Here is a 21,991-nt window from a genome sequence, read left to right as displayed (position 1 = left end):
ACTATTTTAAAAACTTTACATGTTACAGGTCTAGGATTTCTTCAGTTTATGTTTGTTAACATTCAACAAGCATTTCTTAAGCATTTACCTATGTACCACAAACTGTATTAGGTGCTAGAGATACAAATAACCCCCGTTCTTATGAAGCTTACATTTTTTCAAAAGAAATGATTCACACACATATAAGTGAATACAAAATATATGCAAAGTAAAATAAGCAATGGATTTGGAGTTAGAGAATCTGGGTTCAAATTCTGATCCTACCAGATTATCTGAGAGAATTTTTGCAAATTAATTAACTTCTTTGACAGTTTCCTCATCTACCAAATGAAAGGTCTGGACTTGATGACATATAGTGTCTCTTTTGAATCTACAATCCTGCGACTCACTCCACAGAGAGCTGATCTTATAAACCTTGGTGGATTTCATCTGGCAGAGAAGTGTTTGGCTTTTGGTGGCAGAGCTACAGCAAAGACCGACTGTTGGTTTCAGGGACAGGATCAACCCATCCCGAATTTCTACTAGTGTGAGGGTCTGTGAACTTTAAAAAAAATTCTCATAACTATATTTTGATATAATTAGTTTCCTTTTTAATCCTATGTAATTTAACTTTATGTATCTAAAACACCCAGGCTGCCAAAGGAGTCAATAAGAACCTGTTATATACTACTAGCACACAATGACTTGTGGAATGTTGAGAAGTACTTTAAGATGCTACTGACAAAAGATTATAAATAACCTGAGCTAGAATGAGGCAAGCCAGAAGCAACAAGGAAGCTGAAAATTTGCATTCTCCTCCTGACCTCCCTCAAAAAACAAACCAAAAAACCCTCATTATTTTAATTTTTGTGAGAGTCTGAGTGCCTTTCATGAGAATTATCTATCATTTCATGTTACCTAAACTGCATTAAACAATCATAATCAGATGTGAAGATGGGGAAAGAAGGCATAAAAAGTTTATCCTGTTTTTCAACACTCAAAACAGATTTATTCCACTTCAGATAATCTTTATTTCAAAATGCAATGGTCTTTAACTCACTTTCTCTCTTCCCCCTTTCCCTCATCCAATTAAATTCAGATAACTATCAATTCTACTTTGTAGGCAAAAATTTAAAAACTCTAGAGACAATTTCTCTAACCACATGCTACTGATAACTATCTAAAGGAAAGGGTCACAGAATTTTAAAGGGAAGTTTGGTGGGGGGAATGTTGAAAAGAAAGTTCTTAGATGTACCCAACTATCGTTCAGATTTCCACAAAAGGGGCTCTCCCTGCTTATCTCTTTTGCTAATAATTAATCCTGCTTTTCTTTGTGCACTAGCATGCGAAATGAAAAAAAGTAGTGTTTCACTTATTTTATTTTTCTGTTGTTTAATTCAGTAGTTTCCTAGTAATTTTTCCCCATTGGTTTCAAGCTACAATACAGGTCAACCTGAGAACCTAGCCACAACTTATAATATTCTTTATACGAGGAAAATGTGTTCCAAAACAATTTACAAACTTAAAAAAAAAACCAACTAATTTTAAACAGTCAGAAATGTACATGCCTACCAAATTTATTCCTATCTCCCAGTCCTGTTTATTTTTAATGTCCACTATTACACCCGGACATTTAGATAAGAGTTTTGGAAGAAAGGAAAACAATACAGATCCAAAGAAAAATTATTTTTGAAATTTTTTATTTCTAAATGATCCAAATTGATTTTTAACTTTTATTTAGAATAGTCTGCTAAGCACAGGACTCCCACTCCACAACTCCTTGTTTTAGGAAACAGTATCCTAGCGTCTTAGCAGGAAGGAACCTTAAAAGTCAACAAGTCTAACTCCTTCATATGACTTTTTCTGAGAATCACAGGATCATAGAAAGCTGTCAGGGACTTATAGAGGTCACCTATTCCAATGCCTTCATTTTATGGGAATTGAGACCCAGAGAAGTTAATGACTTGCCCAATATCACACAGATAATAAACATCAATTCTGGGATATGACCTTAGGACCCCTGAGTTCTTTCTTCTGTACCATGATAGTTCAATGTGTCCCAGGAAATAAATAGCAAAGATCAGAACTTAGAGCTCTGTCCTCTATCCACTATCAACATCTGATAGTACCTTATTTATCTTAAAAAGCGTTTAAATGTAAAAAAGTATATCATGTTGCTTTCTGCATTACATATGCTGTTCTTTGCACATAAAAATCCTGCCAATCTATTCACAGGCTCTTTGCTGTCTGCCAAGCAGTTCTAACAGAATTGTGCTGAATTATCCATCCTATCCCCCTTTTTTGCTAACAGCAAGCATACTGATGGTTTGCTTAGGGCTAGGGTATATACAATTTGTGGCTATTTCTTTTGGGTAAAGAACCTCTGACTTTGGCCTTATTTGTTCTAATCAAATTAGTTAATCAAAAAAATGAAATTATAAAACATTCAAGAGATGTAGTTCTTAATTTTAATTTTATTTTTAAAAATATTTTTCCATATTTACATGATTAATTTTTTCCCTCTCCTTTTCCCTTCCCTCTCCCAGAGCCAAGAAGCAATTCCATTGAGTTGTACAAATGTTATCACTTGATACCTATTTCCATATTATTAATTTTTACCATAGAACTGAAACCCTAAATCATATATCCATATGAACAAGTGACAAGTCATAAGTTTTTCTTTTGTGTTTCTAATCCCATAGTTCTTTCTCTCAATATGGATAGCATTCTTTCTCATATGTCCTTCAGGAATGTCCTAGAATCACTGTATTGCTAATAGTAAAGTCCATTACATTGGAGAGTTCCACAATATTTCACTTTCAGTGTATAATGTTTTCTTGATTCTGCTCATTTCACTCTGCATCAGTTCTAGCATTCCATCACCATCAAATATCACAATTTGTCCAGCTGTTCCCCAATTGAGGGGGACAGCCCCTCATTTTCCAATCTTTTGCCACCAAAAGAGTGCACTTATGAATATTTTTGTATAAATATTTTTCCTTATTATCTCTTTGAAGTACAAACCTAAGCGTGATATTGACGGATCAAAGGGTATGCATTCTTTTAAAGCCCTTTGTGCCCATTCCAAATTGCCTTCCAGAATGACTGGATTAATACACAACTCCACCAGCTTTAGTGTCCTGATTTTGCTACAATCCCTCCAACATTTATTATTTTTCTTACTGTCACATTGGCCAATCTGTTAGGTGTGAGGTGGTACCTGCTAAGTGTGAAGTGGTACAAAATTTTTAGTTTTGATTTCTTTATCTGTAAACTTCCTATTAACGTCCCTTGACCATTTGTCAAATGGGAAATGCCTAAGAGATGTACTTGTTTGACTGACCTATACAATTAAAAGTATTACAACTGTCACTCACTTAGAATGGTACTTATATTGCCTAGCTCCATTCCTCCTCTCCACAGCTCCCAAAGACGTTTTTCACATACCCTGTCCCTCTGCCCAGTAGCCAAATGCAAGCACTTCCTCCCCTTTCTGTCTACAGTAATGTGGGGGGCTCACAGGCAGCTTGAAGTTGCAGTTTGGTTATGTGATCTCAAAAAGGTTTGCAAATGCTGGTCTAGCTCATGGGGTTGTTTTGAGGAAAGAGCTTTGTTAACATCATAGTGATTATCCAAATGTGAATTGTTAAAAAATTGTTTGAACTGCTTTGTTCTTGAGCAGTGGTTCCCAAACTTTTTTGGCCTACTGCTCCCTTTCCAGAAAAAATATTACTTAGCCCCCTGGAAATTAATTATTTGAACATTTTAAAGGCAATTAATAGGAAAGATAAATGCACCTGTGGCCATCGCCACCCCCCTGGATCGCTGCAGCACCCACCAGGGGGTAGTGGCGCCCACTTTGGGAATCACTGTTCTAGAGCAAAGTATCAGACTGATGCCTCCAACATCAGGTATTGCTTTAGGGGAATAACAGATCTCTGGCACATAAGCAATGTGTCAAGAATGTGTCACTGAGTAGTCTAAAATTTCTCCAATACAAGGTTTATATCCTCAACTAACACCTCTATGCAGGAGACTCCTAAACTCTCTATTTCTAGTTTTACCAAAACTCTAGTTCAGCCTGTGAGAGGTTTCCACCAAAACAGGTCCGGTGGTAAAGCAGAAAAATCAGCACGCTTAAAAAAATAAAATCAAAATTATCACCTCTCATCTTGTCTTTGCTATTTCTAATAATATTACTTCTTAATCACCTAGGCTCCAAACTTGTACCTTTGACTCCTCTATTCATAGACCCCTAAATCCTGTCAGCCTTACCAATCCTTCCTTTATACTATGTCCTTTATTTGCCTCCCCTCTCTTCTTAGCCCATTCTTAATAATACCACTTTAGCCATGGACCTTACTACATTACACCAAGACAGTCTTCTGAGTTTTCCACATCTCTTGCTTGGCACTCTCCTCCTCCAACATATCTTACATAATAGTGAAATTTCTCTTCCCAACATACTGATTTGTATCATTCATTCAACAAATATTTAAGTCATCTCCTCCTCAAAAACCTTTAGTGGCTCCCAATGACCTATATTACAAAAGTCTTAACTCTATCAACTGAGCAATAAATCATACATTTATAAAGTCCCCACTGGCACTGGGAATACAAAAATTCATGTAAAACAGTTTCTGCCCAAGAAGAACTTGCACTATGGCCAGGGAAGGTTCTCAACATATCAAGGTATATACAAAAATAAATACAAAATACTTTAAGGGTGGGGAAACAGTATTACCAGGGCAGGAGGGAGACAAAGAAAATCTGAAAAGCTTTCAAATAGAAGGTGGCCAATGAGCTAAGCCTTGAAGGAAACTAGGGATTCAAATAAGAAGCAAGAAAGAAGGAAATTTCAGTAATAAGAGACTGCCAGTGCAAAAGCCCTGAAATAAGGGACAGAATATTGTGTATACAGAAGAAGGCCAATTTGGCTTAGTAGGGAGGTAATATGTAAAAGGGCTGGAAGGCCAAGATGCCAAACAGTGGAGTTAGTACTATGAAAGGAAGCACCATTAGGCTGTCATTCAGGAATCTTCCATAATCTGGTTGTAGTATACTTTTTGGCCTTACTTTCCATTATTACTTACCTAAACTTTTATTCTAGTAAAAATGGCCTTGCATACACTGTCTACTGTCCTGCTGACCTTCTCTCATCATAATCATAACTGCTGGTTTTAACAACCCTGTCCAAATACCACCTCTTCCATCAAGTCTTCCCTGGTCAATACTTCTGGAAGTTATCTTTTCCCCTCTAATAACTGGATATACTTCCACCCCCAGATTTCTACTCAAAACCTATATGGCTCCTCCCCTGTGCCACCTTTCCCACTCCCTTAAGACAGTTTGCCACAGGATCAGATATAGAGCAGAAAGTGATTTTATAAACCACTATTCTCATTCTACAGAAGAGAAAAGTGAGGACAAAGAGAAGTTAAACAAACGAAGGCTACATAAGGTTGTAAGTAGAACATTTGTTGGATGATGCCAAGAGATGTGTCCTTTCCATTTTTTTTTAAGTCTCCGGTGGAAGTTTGTTAGATCCCAACAAGAGGTATAAAACCATATCCTAAGTAGATTTAAGAATAAATGAGAGCCCCAGCTTTACATCTGAAAAAAAAAACTCAGAAGAATCATCCCATTACTTCCTTCACCCTGAGACTGAAAGGTAGGTCCCCTTTTACTACTAAAGGTAGGACCTAGGAGAAAACAAATACAAAAATAAGAGTTCCTACTACCATTGTATCTAAGGCCACAGAGTAAGACTTCAACATGTTATGTATTTCCCCCAATAAACATGTCAAGTTTCAGCAATTTTTTCCTGGAATCCATTCTTCTTCCCTCAAATTCTTAGGTTCCCTCCACTGCTAAGGATCTTGAAAAATTTTAAACAAAAATCTGGGAGGGCAATCCTACTGCCATGTATGAAAAGAAACGAATGTGGAAAATATACTTTATCAAAAGCTGAGTACTGCCAATACTAAAAAGGATGATATATTTGGGGATGGGAATTCAGCCTTCATTTTATAAATAAGGAATCTGAGGCCTTGAGAAGTTAAGCTACTTGCCCAAGGTCCCATAGCTAGTAAAAAGAGCAAGGCGGGGGAGCTGAATCAAGGTATTTTAATTCCAAATTCAATCCTCTTTCTACTACACCAAAATATATCAAATAAATGCAGAGCTCAAGGGACATTTTTTTTTTTAAAAAGAGCACTTGTTTTCTTTACTATATCATTCAAAACTACTGCTTCTTGATACACCATATGTTCAATTTCCCCAATAAGGCTTATCATCTTTACTTAGCTATTTTGTTTACATATAAAACCATCTTCAGTTGCACTTCCCAGAAACTTTTTTTGTTATTTTGGGTTAAAGCTAATTTATCCCATGTGACCTAGGCAGTTAAACTCAAAAGCTTTCTGACTCATGCTCACGCTGAAGAACAAGTCATTTTAGTTTAATGTCCTCAAGAGCTGAGATCTGATAGGTTCCAAATGGTGCACTTCGGCTAGGAAGATTATATTATTGTTATGTATCTTACACAAATTTTAATACATAATTATTTTCTATCCAAATCTTCATAACTGAAAGGCCTAACCTTTTTTTTTTTACAAAACATCTTCCACTATTAATAATCATTTTTCTCTTTGCATTTCTAAGTTACCACAAACTACCAGAGTTTAAATACCAAAAATATTGAAGATAGAATTATAAAAAGTTGTTATCTTTCATTTTTGGTTTGAGAAGGTTCTCAGAGTGGTTCCAGCTTTTTCTACTACTAAGCCACTACCACTATCTTGGCTCTGCCCCTATCTTTCATTTTTGAAGAGGAACAATGATATTAGGAGAGTATTATCTTGACTGCTCCTGAATTGGATTTCAGTGAGGCAGAACTACACAAATTCCTCAGTCTTCTCTCTCTTCCAGAGTCATCTAAGACTGGCAATGGCCTGGATATGCAGTGGATGACCTTGGCACCTTCTATGTCAGACCAAGATTCCTAAGCACGTATTAGCCACCTCCATAGTGATTGGAACAAACTGTTCTTATACACTCATTCTATCCAGTGAAGTCTTACATTCTTGGGGTATATATCCCCCTAATTCACCTACAGGTTTGAGGTCTGTCAGTTACCGTCAACCTAGCATGACCCACCCACTGAAATGGGTATACCTGCTGAGCATACTACAGCCTCTTGAAGCCATGAATGACAGTTGAGTAAAAGGCAGACACCAAAGTAGATGAGCAGCTCTGAAAAATTTAGTTAGAAGACACCTTAAAGACTACCTAGGTACATTCCTTCTTAATAAAAGGTGTATTGTGGGATGAATGGGGCATTCAGGGAGGGTTAGCACCTCTGATGGTGTGAGGGCTTGCCAAACCCTTTTCAGGACTGCTCAGCCACTTTGGTGTTTTAAAAATCTATTTTCCTATGATCCAATGACATCATAAATGGTATGATCAGAATAATTATAGTGAAATGTCAAATTACAAGGCCCTTCAACAAGTAGATGGAGATAGATTAACCTATTGACTGCTTTGTGACAATCATTTCTCAATCTCCAGCATGTAACCCATTCAACCCAAAAGTGTGTTGATACCTACACAGAATGCTTACAAGCCACAGAAGAGATCAAGCCAGCATTTCAAACGTTCAAGGGTTATAGAGAATGGGATAAGGAATGTGCTGGCATACACCTGACTCTGTGCTTCAGAAGAATTTCATAAGACTTAAAGATATAAGTGATTCAATTCAATTAGCATATATTAAATGCCTACTATAGTAGCTACCATGCATTGTGGATAGATACAAAAGCAAAAGTAAAAATAATCCCTGCCTTTAAGAAACTTCCAATAGAGTGTATAGGGATTGGGAGGGTCAGTGAGGAGAGCAACAGCATGAAAACAGTAAATACAAAGTAATATGGAGGAGGGAGAGATCAGGAAAAGTCTCTCACAGAAAGTGGTTCTTAAACCTTGAAAAAAAGATGAGTCTTGAATGGTGCTAGGATTTCCAATAAGCAGGTATGAAGAGGAAAAATAGGCAGAAGAAAGAATATCCTGTATATGGGGGAAAACAAGGCCAGTTTGGTTAGCATGGATCCTGTGCAAGTGAGTTTAATATGAAATAAGTCTGAAATTATAAGGTTGCAGCCAAATTGCAAAGTGTTTTAAATGTCAGACAGAAGTATTTTTTACCCTAGAGGCCATTGAAGGTTTTTGAGTGTCATAGTTAAACTTTTATTTTAAGATTATCAATTTGAAGAGAATAGATTATAAAGGGAAGAGATAAGAGTAAGAAAGCCCAATCAAAAGGCTACTGCAGCAGTTTAGGTAAAAAGTGGTATATTGCGGGGTTGTCGTGTGAGTGGGGGAGAAAGGAAACAGAAGGGAACAGACATTGAGTTGAGGTCAAATCAACCAGACTCAGTAGCAGATGGGATGTGGGAGGGGGTAAAGGGAAAAGTCAAGGACAGCTCTGAGGCTGTAAACCTGAGTGACTAGAAGAAAAGTAGTCCCCCTCCACAAAAATAGGTAAGATAAGATGAATGGGTGGGTTTAGGAGGAAAGACCGAGTTCCATTGTGGACATGTCCAGCAGAGAGGTGATGACTTAGGGTTACGAGTTCAAGAAAGAGATATGGGGCTAGGTAGACTCATCTGAAAGTATTCAGCATAAAAATAACTGAACCCCTGGGAGCTGATGAGATCACAAAGAGGAATATGAGAGCCTAGAATAGGGCCAAGGGTATGCTCACATGGCAGGACATAGATGATGATCCAGCAAGAAGACTGTGAAGAGGAAAACCAGGAGAATATAAAAACTCTAGTATCCAGAAGGAAAGGATGGTGAGAGATCCAGAAAGATAAGAACCAAGAAAGGTCACTGAATTTAGCAATTAAAAATTGTTGAACTTTGAAGAGAGCAGTTTTAGTCTAATGGTAGAATTGGAAGCCAAATTTCAAAGGGCTATGAGGTGAATGGGATAAAGTGCAGGTAGTAAGCAAAACCAGACTTTTCTTTTAGTCTGGCTGAGAAAACTCTTTAGTCATGTTAATAGATGAATAAGGAAAATTTGAAAATACATTCTGTGTACATGTTGTTTCTTTCTTAGTGTCTGTTTCCCCAGAGCTTAGCACAGTATTTAGCACAGAGTAAACAATAAATACTTTTTTCGATGATTCTATTCAACCCTTCTGATTCTGTAGTGACTAGGGCAGAATGGTATTAAAGAAGGAAGAGGATCAGAAGGATGATAAGGATCATACAGCATGGTGAATGGTCTAAGTGTTCCACTGGTATCTTCAAGATGTGTTTGTTGGGTGAACTCGCTGTAGTGAACTTATGAGAGGTCACAGACATGGGCAAGCACAGAAGAGTCCGAAATGGACAGGAAACATGATCAACAAAATCTCATAGTATAAGAGTATGGATCAGTAGAGTATTTGAGTTTAGGCTGCAAAAAAGGAGGAAAGACACAGATAACTTGAGAAAGAGAGCTATTATTAAGTCAAAGTGTTTTTTTTTTTAATTTAAAAAAGAAAGAAAGAAATCTGGTACGTTTTTAGGCAGCAGGGAAAGAGCCAGTGGCCCAAACCCTGAAGTAGATGGAAATAAAGATACCAAAGAGGTGAGGGGAAAGGCCTTCTTCATCAAAGTCTGGAATAAATAAAGAAAGTTAAGAACCAGGGTTGATATTAATGAGATATGAAATGCAAAATTGGAGAGAAGAGGAAGGTCATGATGATGGCCTTAATTTACTCAGTAAAATATTAGGTGAGTCCCTCTGATGAGAGGAGGGTCAGGGTAAGACAGGTGACTTGAGGAAGAAGAGATATATAACACTATGGAGAATGTGATGGTAAAAGAAATGCCATGCAGTAGAGAAGGCCTAGATGAAATGAGATAACAAATCTGAAATAAACTTGTTCAGGACTCTTGTGTGATACTTATCGGCACTTGAATTGGAGAAGGTGGATGATGGGGGTGAGGTAATCTAGAGTTAGGAAATGGAAAAGAAGATAGCACTATAGAATAAAATGGCAAGGAATTCAAGGATTAAGGATAGTATAAATGCTTAAATGGTTAGATATGGTGTGTCCATATTTCAAGTAGAAGCAAATGAGAACAAGGGGAAAACTGGAGAAGCAGGGAAGGATGAAATAACTAGAGAATTCAGTGAGGGTACAAAGTGGGTCTGGGGGTGACTTTAAAGAAAGATGATAAATTAGGTTAAGGCCAGATAGAATTTCAGAACTCTGGATCATGGGGACTTATAAATGATAAGACCAAGGTTATGACCATTCCTATCTAAAGCTGAATTGAAATGACAGTATGGGTGATTACAGTTGACTATGTTAAAGATACATTTCTCTCTCTCTCTCTCTCTCTCTGGGCAGGGGTTGGGGGAGAGGTGGATAGGAAGACTGAGTCAGTCTTCATACTAAAACGCATGAGGAAAGAAGAGAGTGAGTAATTTTGGAGCTGGCAGAAAACTGTTACCAGGACATAGATAGCGTGGTAAACCTGGATGTAGCAAACCTCAAAGGAGAAAGGTTACTGAGTGATGGCAGCAGAAGGGTCTGAAAACAATGAGGATAATTCCTCCTCCTATTTTACCCTGTGGATAGAGTAGGGTTAGCTAGGAATTTTGAGAGAAGGTATATCTAATTCTGGAGAGAGTGGCAAGTGATTCATTATCTTATAAGGGAAAAGCCAGGTCTCGGTGTTTGCAAGAAAATGGAAGGATTATTAAATGAGATAGAAGCCAAAAGCAAAGAGAGGTTTCTTAAGAACATAACAATGGAATAGGGGGAACACAAAAGGGAATAGAAATGATGAAAAAACTATAGTAGGGAGAAGTTTTCATCCAAGCTACCTATGAATCACAACTCTAATTCAGAGGAAGAAAAAGTGTCTCGTTATAGGGTGTTGTCACATCTTAATGGTAATTGTGCTCTAGAACCCATATAAAATGAAGATTTCATTTTCTTCTCCTTGAGCCTATGGACAAGTTCTCAGAATAATGTTTAAAAACAATCAAAGGAAATGCTCAATTTCAGTTAGAAGTTTGTGAAAATAACGATGCAATTTTTTCCAACCCAAGTTCATGAACCCCAGATTAAGAATCCACCAGAGAAAGGTCTATTCTGGAGCCAATGCAGAATGGAAGGAAGTATCATATTGGGGGGTAAGGTGAGGGAACCCACACTGGTTAGGGACAATTGAAGGGTAAATGGCTTACATATTTTTTCTTTTCTTTCCCCAGAACCCAGTTTAATTAAACACCCAAACTCCACCTTGCCAGAACTTTCAGTTTTCCAACCCCTAGCAAAAATAAGTTACTGACGCAAAGAATGTGAAATGGCACAAGATTTTACCTTGTGCAAACCATAAAATAATCTATAAATGAATTTAATAAGTACCAAGGGCCTAATAGCCTGAGTGCTGGATTTGGAATTCTAGAAGACCTCAGTTCAAGTAATTATTCTGACATATTACTATATGTCTTGCATCAGGCAAGTCATTTACTTTCCCTAGCCTTCAGTTTCTTATTCTGTGAAATGAGGATACTGGACTAGATGATATTTCTTTTCTGCACTGAAAAATCTTTATTTCTGCTTAAAGATCTTTGACCAGGATTTACATATTTATATCTATGTGCTCCAAAGTAGCAAATTCTTTTATGGAATTAAAGAGAATAGAACTGCTAGGCTGCATATAACAACTAATAATTATTTTAATGTTTGCTTTACAGACTTTATTTCATTTAATTCTAACAAAAATTCCATGAGGTAGGTATTATTGTTATCAGCGATAATGGAAAAGGATCTATCTGTTATCAAGATATTTTTAATGCTCTTTTTGTAGTGGCAAAGAATTGGAAACTGAAGTGTTGTCCATCACTTGGGGATTGGTTGAACATATTGATGTATATTTGTAACAGAATACTATTGTGCCATAAGAAACAAACAGAACGAGTTCAGAAAAACCTGGAAGACTTATATGAATTGATGCAAAGTGAAGCATGTGGAACCAGGAGAACAATGTATACAGTAAAAGAATTATTATATGATTGATCAACTGTGAAAGACTAAACCATTATCAGCAAAGCAAGTCCCCAAGATAACCACAAGGGAATCAAGATGAAAATGCTATCGCATAGCCAAAGAAGCCACTGTTGGAATCTGAGTGCAGATCAAAGCATGTCATCTTCCACTATATTTCTTTCATGAGATTTCTAATATATATATGTGTGTGATGTGTCTTCTATCATGACATGAGTAATATGGAGATACATATTACGTTAAAGTATAGGTATAACCTATATCAGACTTTTCTCCACCTCAGGGAGAAGAGGAGGGCAGAAGGGAGAAAATCTGTTTTCTAATATATGTCAAAAAACAATTATCAGGGGGCAGCTCGGTAGCTCAGTGGAGTGAGAGTCAGGCCTAGAGACAGGAGGTCCTAAGTTCAAATCTGGCCTCAGACACTTCCCAGCTGTGTGACCCTGGGCAAGTCACTTGACCCCCATTGCCCACCCTTACCACTCTTCCACCTATGAGAAAATACACTGAAGTACAAGGGTTTAAAAACAAACAAACAAACAAAAAAACAATTATCAAAATTTTTTTCTACACATAACTGAAAAAAGAAAAAAAAAACTGGGGGAAAAAAGAAGAAAAAAACCTTACTTTCTGTCTTAGAATCAATATTGTGTATTGATTCCAAGGCAGAAGAGCAGTAAAGGCTGGGCAATGGAGGCTAGGTGTCTTGACCAGGGTCACACAGTTAGAAGGTGTCTGAGGCCATATATGATCCCAGAACTTCTCATCTCTAGTCCTGGCTCTCAATCCACAGAGCCAGCCTAGCTGCCCCCAATATCTAGTACTTTTTTTTTTTTAAACAAAATTTTACAAAGCATTTTGTAAATATGTCATTTAATCCTCACAACAACCTTGGGAAATAGATATAATTATTACCTTTATTCTACAGTAGAGAAAATTGAGGTATATAGAAGTTGTTAAATTAGTTGCCCAGGTCACACATTTATTAAGAGTCTGAGGTTGAATCTGAACTCAGGTATTCCTGATTCTAAGTCCAGAGTTCTATCTACTTTGCCACTTAGCTGCCTCTGCCATAGAATAAATGGTCAAAGGATATGAATAAACAGCTCATAAAAGATGAATTGTGAACTGTAAAAAGCTATATAAAAGAATATTATGATTTACTAATAATCAAATGAAATAAAAATAAAAATAACTCATATTCAACAAACTGGTCAAAAAAATTACAAAGAATGGCACAGAGTAATGCTAAACAAATTGTAGGATAGACACTCTAGATAAGTGATGGTGAACTTTTTAAAGAAGGAGTGCCAGGCCCCACCCCCCAGAGACTGAGTGTCCCTGCTCCCCCCAACTTTGCCCCCATTCCCTCCCTTTTCCCCAGGCAGGGGAGGGAGGGAGGAAGCACTCCCACTGGGCTGCTGGTCAGAAGGGCAAGTGATGAGAGGAGCTTATGGAAAGGGGAAAGAGAGTAGCCTGAGTGCTCTGCTCCCCTCCAGCTCTGTACCATGCTGTGATCTATGTTCCCCTCAATTCTAGTTCCTTTCCAACCCCACCATGAGAATCACCTTCCCCACAGACCCAACAGGCTACCATCTGCTCCTCACCCTCATGCAGCAAGTGAGCCACTCCCTCCCCCTACCCTCCAGCATCTTACCCCCAGGGCAGGGGAGGAAGAGCTCCCATTGGGCTGCTGGGCAGAGGGGTGGATGAAGTGAGGAATGTCCTCAGGCACATGGAGAGTGGGAAGGGAACAGCTCTGCCTCAAGTTCCTTTAGCTTTCTAGTAACAAACTCTGGCTGCCAACTGCAGGCATATCCACAAAGAGAACTCTGTATGCCCTTTTTGGCACGTATGCTATAGGGTCACCATCACTGCTCTAGATCATTCTTGGTTGAACTACAAATTAGTTCAAACATTCTGGAAAGCCATTTGTAATTATTGAAAAATGTCCTTTTATGTAGAGACCTGCTACTTGGCATATCCAAAAAGGGATACAGATTAAAAAAAAAAGTCAACATATAGCAGCAAAGAGCACAAAATAACGTACATGTAGATGCCTGTTGATCGCTGTTACATAAACTTAATAGAAAAATAAAAGAGAAGAATGAGAAGAATATACAAACTGAAGAAAAGTGAGAAAAAGTAAGTAAACTGAATCAGCAAAATGACTAAGATAAATGGAAAGAAGAAAAAAAATTAAAATGGAATGCTTCAAAATTATAATAACCAAGTTTGGTCCCCAAAGAAGTTATGAGAAAGGGCTGACACCTCTCCCCACTCCTTCACTGCAGGTTGCAGTATACAGTATATATAGTTGTGGAAAACTGAATTTTTGCCAGATTTTCATAATATGTTGGTTAGATTTGTTGAACTTCATCTCCTCTTAATTCTTTCTTTCTTTCTTTTTAATAAACCCTTACCTTCTGACTTGGAGTCACTACTATGTATTGGCTCCAAGGAAGAAGAGTGGTAAGAGCTAGGCAATGGGGGTTAAGTGACTTGGCCAGGGTCACACAGCTAGGAAGTGTCTGAAGCCAGACTTGAACCTAGGACCTCCAGTCTCTAGGCCTGGCTCTCAATCCACTGAGCCACCCAGAGCCCACCCCTTAATTCTTTATTATAAGGGATGGTTCACAGATAGGGCAAGGAGATACAATGGGAAAAAAAGTGATTAAGCAAGATATTAATATAAAAAAAATTTTAAAAAAGAAATTAGGGATATTAGACTATAAAAGTACAAATAGGGAAAAAGAGTTGAGAAAGTTATCAAGAATCACCATTTCTAAATCATCACAATCCAAATATAGAAATGTTCATCTTAGATAATATTAGTACCTTGACTTGAATAATTTTTTCTAAGTTTTTGAAGCCTCAAAGCAAGCTGTATTAAATTTACAATTTAGCCTCAAACCATAGCTTGAAAATTACACTTAAAAGCATTTTTACATTCTGTTAATTGCTCACTTGTTTTTAAAGTTTTATAGCTCTCTAAGACATAGTGTCAAAAGAAATCAAAACCTTCAAAAGTCACTTTGCTATATGTCTTTTAACAACTGTATACCACCCGAATGGATAAAAGACTGGGGGAAGAAGAAGAGCCATTTAACAATAAGCAAAAAAAAAAAATCTTGTAAAATCAAATTTACTATGCTAGTAAATATTCATGTTTCCTCAGTATCTCTTACCCTCAAACTCTATTTTTTATGGTTTCAGAGATTTAACCAAGAAGCCTACTGTAACAATACATCTTCAGCTTCAACTAGCTTGAGTATCAAGAATAAAACAATTCGAAATGACAATTATACTCTACTCAACAGTATATTCTTTTGGTAAAAGTACTCTGAAAGATCTTTCATTATATATATGTATATATTTTTTAAATTTTGTTATTTGAATTCCAAATTATCTCCTCACCTCTAAATATCCAAATTTCTCTAAACCCACCTTGGTAGCTGCCCCTATTTTCTTCTTGCTTGTAAAGCCCTATGGCCTATCTTTAAATCACAGCCCAGTCCATAATTTGCATTTCAGATACAAGCATCACTTATCTAGAATACCTATCTCTGATATAAGTTGCCAATTCTCACTTCCCTCCCCCCCCATACTTATTACATTTTTTTTTTTTAAAGAGCATAGAGTAGAGATTCAGATGTGCAACAAGGCAAGCAGTCAAGGAACCAATTTTGGATATGAAAGAGAACTACTTCTCTAGGTCAAAGGGCAAGACGAGAATCAAAGCACTTACTTAGGTGCACCTACCTTATTTAACTACTCCCTTTTCTATACTCCATCATTTCCTTCAAATGACCTTTTATTTTTCTTTCCCCTAATTGCCTTATGCCACCATTTATATGTTATTAATCCCCCTACATTACCTTCCCAGTATATTCCCCTCCCCTATCAGCATTTATCTGTGGATTATCTTCTTTTTCATGTCCTTCCATCCCCAAACACATTCTTTCTCAGAAGTTTTAGCAGCCTAGAGCAGCAGAAGCAAAGAAATATTAACAATGATTCTTAAAAGGATTAAGTGTATTTTGTCAAAGGCATTTTCTGCAACTACTGATGTAATCATATTTCATTACTTTTAAAATTAACATAATTATGTCGATAGTTTTCCTTATATTAAACCATCCTTGCATTCATGGTCTGAATCCTGCTTAGTCACAATGTATAATCTTTATGATATATTGTTGCATGAAATAATTCCTAATAATTGTTTTAATTTCATCTTCATCTGGGGTATATAATAGTCTCCTTTTTCATCTTTATTGCTAATGATTTGGTTTTTTCTCTCTTTTGATCATATTAACAAAAATCATCTATTTTGTTGATTTTTCCATAAAACTAACTCCTAGATTTATTAATTCAATGGTTTTCATCTCTTCAGTTTTGACATTACCATTTATTTTTAGGACTTCTTATTTAGTGATTAGTTGGGGATTTAAAGTTTGTTCTTTTTCTAGTTTTTTTTTTAATTGTATTCTCAATTCATTGACCTTTCCTTTCTCTATTTTATTAATATAATAATTCAGAGATAGAAATTTTCTTCTAATTACTGCTTCTGCTATAACCCATAGAGGTTTTAGTATGTTGTCTCACTATTATCACTCTCTTTAATGAAATTATTTGTTTTTATGATTTATTCTTTAACAAGATTGCTATTTAGTCTACAATTATTTTTACTTTGTTTCTCCATGGTCTCACATGTATATAATTTTTATTGCATTATGATCTGAAAATGATATATTTAATATTTCTGATTTTCTATATTTAACTATGATGTTTTTGGGTCCTAATATATCGTCAATTTTTGTAAAGGTACTATGTATTGCCAAGAAAGTATACTCTATTTTCCCATTCAATTCTCTTAGAGATGTAAATTTTCATGTAGTATACATATAAATGGATTTTTCTTAAAATGATATAAAGCATCTACTTAAAACCATTAGCAAATATAATTTTTAATGGAGATAAGCTACAAGTCTTCCCAATAAGATCAGGAATGAAAAAAGGATACCCATTATCACCAATATTCTTTAGAATAGTATTAGAAATGCTAGCAATAGGCAGCTGGTTGCTCAGTGTATTGAGAGCCAGGCCTAGAGACGGGAAGGTCCTAGGTTCAAATCCGGCTTCAGACACTTCCCAGCTGTGTGACCCTGGGCAAGTCACTTGACTCCCATTGCCTACCCTTACCACTCTTCCACCTATGAGTCAATACACAGAAGTTAAAGGTTTAAAATAAAAAAAAGAAAAAAAAAAGAAATGCTAGCAATAGCAGTAAGAAAAGAAAAAAGAAACTGAATAAGTCAGAATGTGCAATGAGGTAATAAATTCATCTCTTTGTGCAGATAACATGATGGTATCTGTGGAAAATCCTAGAAATTCAACTAAAAAATTAGTTGAAACTATCAATAATTTTAGCAAAGTAAAAGGATATAAAATAAACCCACAAAAATCATCAACACTTTTATATATTGCTAACAAAATCCTGCAGAAGAGACAGAAAGGTCATTTAAAATTTCTAGCAATACCAGATTTTAAATTGTACTATAAAGCAGTAATTACCAAAATTATTTGGTACTTGCTAAGAAATAGAAAGGGAGATCAGTGGAATAGGACAAACATACAACAAACAAGTAGTTAAGTAACCTTGAATTTGACAAAAGCATAGATCCAGGTTTTGGGCATAAGAAATCACTATTAGGTAAACAACTAGAAGGCAGTTTTGCAAAAACTAAGTATAGATTAATATCTTACCATTCACTAAGATAAGCTCAAAATGGATACATGACCTAGACATAACAGGAGACATAAATAAATTAGAAGAACAGAGAACATATACATATCAGATTTATGGATAAGAGAGGAATTTGAGTCAACAAGAGATGGAAAGCTTTGTGAGATGTAAAATGGATAATTCTGAGTACATTAAACTGAGAAGCATATGTACAAATGAAATAAATATTGCCAAGATTAGAAGGAAGGCAGAAAATGGGGAGGGAAGGGCAGATTTAAAGACAGCCTCTCAGAGGTCTTCATATCTAAACTATATAGAGAACTTTGTCAGATTTATAAAAATGAGCAATCCCCCAAATGATAAATGAATAAAAAGATATTAACAATTTTCAGAAGTCAAAGCCATATATGTATATGAAAAATGCTCTTATTAGAGAAATGTAAACCAAAATGCAAACAAAAACAATTTTGAGATATCATCTCACACCCATCAGATTGGCTAAAAATGACAGAAAGACAAAATGAAAAATGTTGGAAAGTATGTGGAAAAATGAGAACACACTGTTGGTAGAACTATGAACTGATCCAACCATTTTGAAGGGCAATTTGGAATTATATCCAGAGTTACAAAACTATGTACACCCAATACTATTGCTAGATCTGTTTCCTAAGGAGATCTGGAAAAAAGAAAATAATCTAATATTTAAAAATATTTATAGCAACTCTCTTTGTGATGGCAAAGAACTGGAAATTGGGGGAATGTCCACCAATTACAGAATGGCTAAATAAATTGTAATATATGATTGTGATGGAATACTACTACTGCACTATACGAAATGATAAGCAGGCTAATATTTTAAAAACTTTGAAAGAACTACATAGGACACTAAGGAGCAAGATGAGTAAAACTAAGAGAGGAAGAGATACATAGGTACAGATTTAATACCTGAAGAATAAATTGTGGAAAATGAACTGAAAAAAAGAACCAAGTAAGACATATTTTATATATACCCAAATGATACCTTCTATGATGCAGGGAGGGGCTAAAACACAAAGTCCTTTCAAGGTTGACAGATTCTCAGGCTCTCTATCCCCCATACCATACCCCTCAAGAAACAATCTTTAATGGTTTATTTTTCATTCATCCAAACTGTATTTAATAGGTACCGTGGTTTAAATCTCTTGGAATATACAAAATAAGTTGTGGAGACAAGACACATTATTTCCCTACACATGCCCTATGCTGCAATTAGAATGTTTTTTTCTCATACATGCTTTCTACTTTCTTGTCTATGTCCTTTTCTTCCATTAGAATGCCTTCCCCAAACAACTCTTTAAAGTTCCTTCCCTCCATAATTCCTAATCTCTTCCAGTCAAAATGTTTTATATCACTAAATTCCTACAGTGCTTTGCAGCTTTTCTATCTCCTGTAGCACTTAAAATAACCTGTCACAGTTTTTTTTTAAATTTTAAACATTTATTAATATTCATTTTTAACATGGGTAAATGATTCATGCTCCTACTTTCCCCTTCACCCCCTGCATTCCCCCACTCTTGGCCGACACACATTTCCACTGGTTTTATCATGTGTCCTTGATCAAGACCTATTTCCAAATTGTTGGTAGTTGCATTGATGTGGTAGTTTTGAGTCCACATCCTCAATCATGTTCACCCCGACCCATGCATTCCAGCAGTTGTTTACCTGTAACAGTTTTAACAGCTATGTATATAATTTTCCTTACTAAATGGAAAACTTCTTAGCCCTACTCTGTGGTTTAGAAAAACACAATCCTTGGCAGTAAAGGAAAGTGGTAAATGTTGGAGGGGATGTGGCAAAATTAGGACAATAATGCATTATCGGTGGAGTTGTGAACTGATCCTACCATTCTGGGAGGGCAATTTGGAACTATACCCAAAGAGCTATAAAGAGCTATAAGAGCTATAAAACTACTCGGTCTATATCCCAAAGAGATAATTAAAAAGGGATAAGGACCTACTTGTACAAAAATATTTATCCCAGCTCTTTTTGTGATGGTAAAGAATAGGAAGTTGAGGGGACAGCCATCAATTGAAGAATGGTTGAACAATTTGTGGTACACATTGGTAATGGAATACTATTGTGCTATAAGGAATGATAAGCAAGATGATTTCAGAAAAGGCTGGGAAGAGCTGATGCAAATTGAAATAAGCAGAACTGAGAACATTATACATGGTAACAGCAATTTTGGACAATGATTATCTAACTTCAGTTAGAAGTGATTAATCTGTAATGTAATGACATACAAAAGGTAAATATGAAGAGAAAAATTCAACAGAATTATGTAAATTCCTTCCAAGCAATAAGTACGATCAATCAAAATCATACATTCATGAATTTATGACAGCATATATTTGCGTGAAAACATTTTCAAATATGAAATGCATAAAATCTCATTTCAGATCATCATATACAAATGAACACTTGCAATCAATTCTGATGGCAGAAATCACTACATCTTTGAACCTCAATTTAGCAAAATGTCATCGCTAAAAAAGAATTTCATTCTTCTCATGAGTAGACCTGTGTTACAAAAAAATTGCACTTAATTATTATTGTTTTTTATTTCATAAAAAAATTTGTAGGGGCAGCTGGGTAGCTCAGTGGATTGAGAGCCAGGCCTAGAGACGGGAAGGTCCTAGGTTCAAATCCAGCCTCAGACACTTCCCAGCTGTGTGACCCTGGGCAAGTCACTTGACCCCCATCGCCTACCCTTACCACTCTTCCACCTATGAGTCAATACACAGAAGTTAAGGGTTTAAAATTAAAAAAAAAAAATTTGTGAAAATTGGTTTGTTCTCTTGTACTTAACATAACATCCTCAGTTAGGCCTCTTAGACTATAAAGGCTTAAAATATTTTACTAACTGGCCCTTTTCAGAAAAAGTTTGCCAACCCCTATCATAAGGAATCTTGTCACTCTTTTTTTAAAGATTTTCTTCCCCTTCTTGCCACCTTCTTTGCCACCCTGGTTGGCAAAGTCCCATAGATATATAGCAGGCACTCAATAAATGATGAATACTGAACAGATTATTTTAAATTGACAGATGTTTTTATTCAAAATTACTTTATAGGCAAGAAAACATGTGTGCAAGCTGAACATATTTATTTAAATAATGCACATGTTCCTTAACCTCCAATTCAAGGAACATGAGTTGCTTTCTTACCTAATCATAGATATATAACTAAAAAAGAAAGTGGGCTGGACATGTAACAAGAATGAGGGATAAGTGCTAGAAAGCTCCCTTACTATAAACATATCTATGAAATATCAACCCATCTGTGAATATTTCTTGGTCCCAAGATGTTGAGTTTCCATAGAAGATGTATGGAAAGGTATGTACAAGTAGAGAAAGAAAGGCACAGCCGCACTGCAGTCTGCATCACTGAAGGAAGTACCCACTGGAGGAAGATCATGAATACACCAAAAGACTGAAGTAGGAATAAGAGTGCAAGAGAATCTAAGTACTAAAACTAATGGTACTATGGAGGCCTTTAAGAGTTCAGAAATGGGGAATAACAGCTAAAGGTGAAAGGGGGTAGAGAAGAGGAAGAGGTAGAATTTTCCTCTCTGCTTTGAAGGATATATAAGATTAATGTAAGCAGACACAACTATTACTATAAAAGTCTAAAAAGAACAAAAAAGCTTATGACAGAAAGATATCAAACATTCCTTTTACTTTTCCACATTATGGGAAAGTATCAAAAACAATCCTAGTAGTGAAATAAACCAGGATTTACATAGGTTATAAAAATGGTTTAAGTAAATATGTTCTCTTTTTAGCAAAATGTGAATGATCCATCATTTGAATAAATATGGATAAATCAAACAAGCTTTATAGCCTCTAAAGAGTAATTTCAAAGTATTAAACTATCGATACATTTTAACCTTTGAAACAGATGTCATTTATTCTCCTTAGGAAAAAAACATAAGTAATATTTGTCTATACACACTACATGGCAAGTTAAATAATCTTGCTATGCTTCATTTTCATCTGTAAAATGAAGGCAACACTCAACTATCTTATCTAGAATGGTAATCTTGAAGATGAAGTACATGTCAGAGATTTTCTGGAAAAAAAAAAGGAAAGCACAATAAAAAATATAACAATTAAATGAAATATTTTACAATGACACATTACTGAAATGACTTTATAATC

The 21,991-nt window shown here is 35.9% G+C and overlaps 1 protein-coding gene across 1 annotated transcript in view; it reads right to left on the bottom strand.

Moving 5' to 3' along the window:
- Positions 1 to 21,991, bottom strand: part of ZCCHC14 (zinc finger CCHC-type containing 14) — a 129,150-nt gene that overhangs the window by 82,792 nt on the left and 24,367 nt on the right. The window lies entirely within an intron of this gene.

This window comes from Gracilinanus agilis, chromosome 2, assembly GCF_016433145.1.
Source record: "Gracilinanus agilis isolate LMUSP501 chromosome 2, AgileGrace, whole genome shotgun sequence".
Classification (NCBI taxonomy): domain Eukaryota; kingdom Metazoa; phylum Chordata; class Mammalia; order Didelphimorphia; family Didelphidae; genus Gracilinanus; species Gracilinanus agilis.
This window is presented reverse-complemented; position numbering and strand designations above follow the sequence as displayed.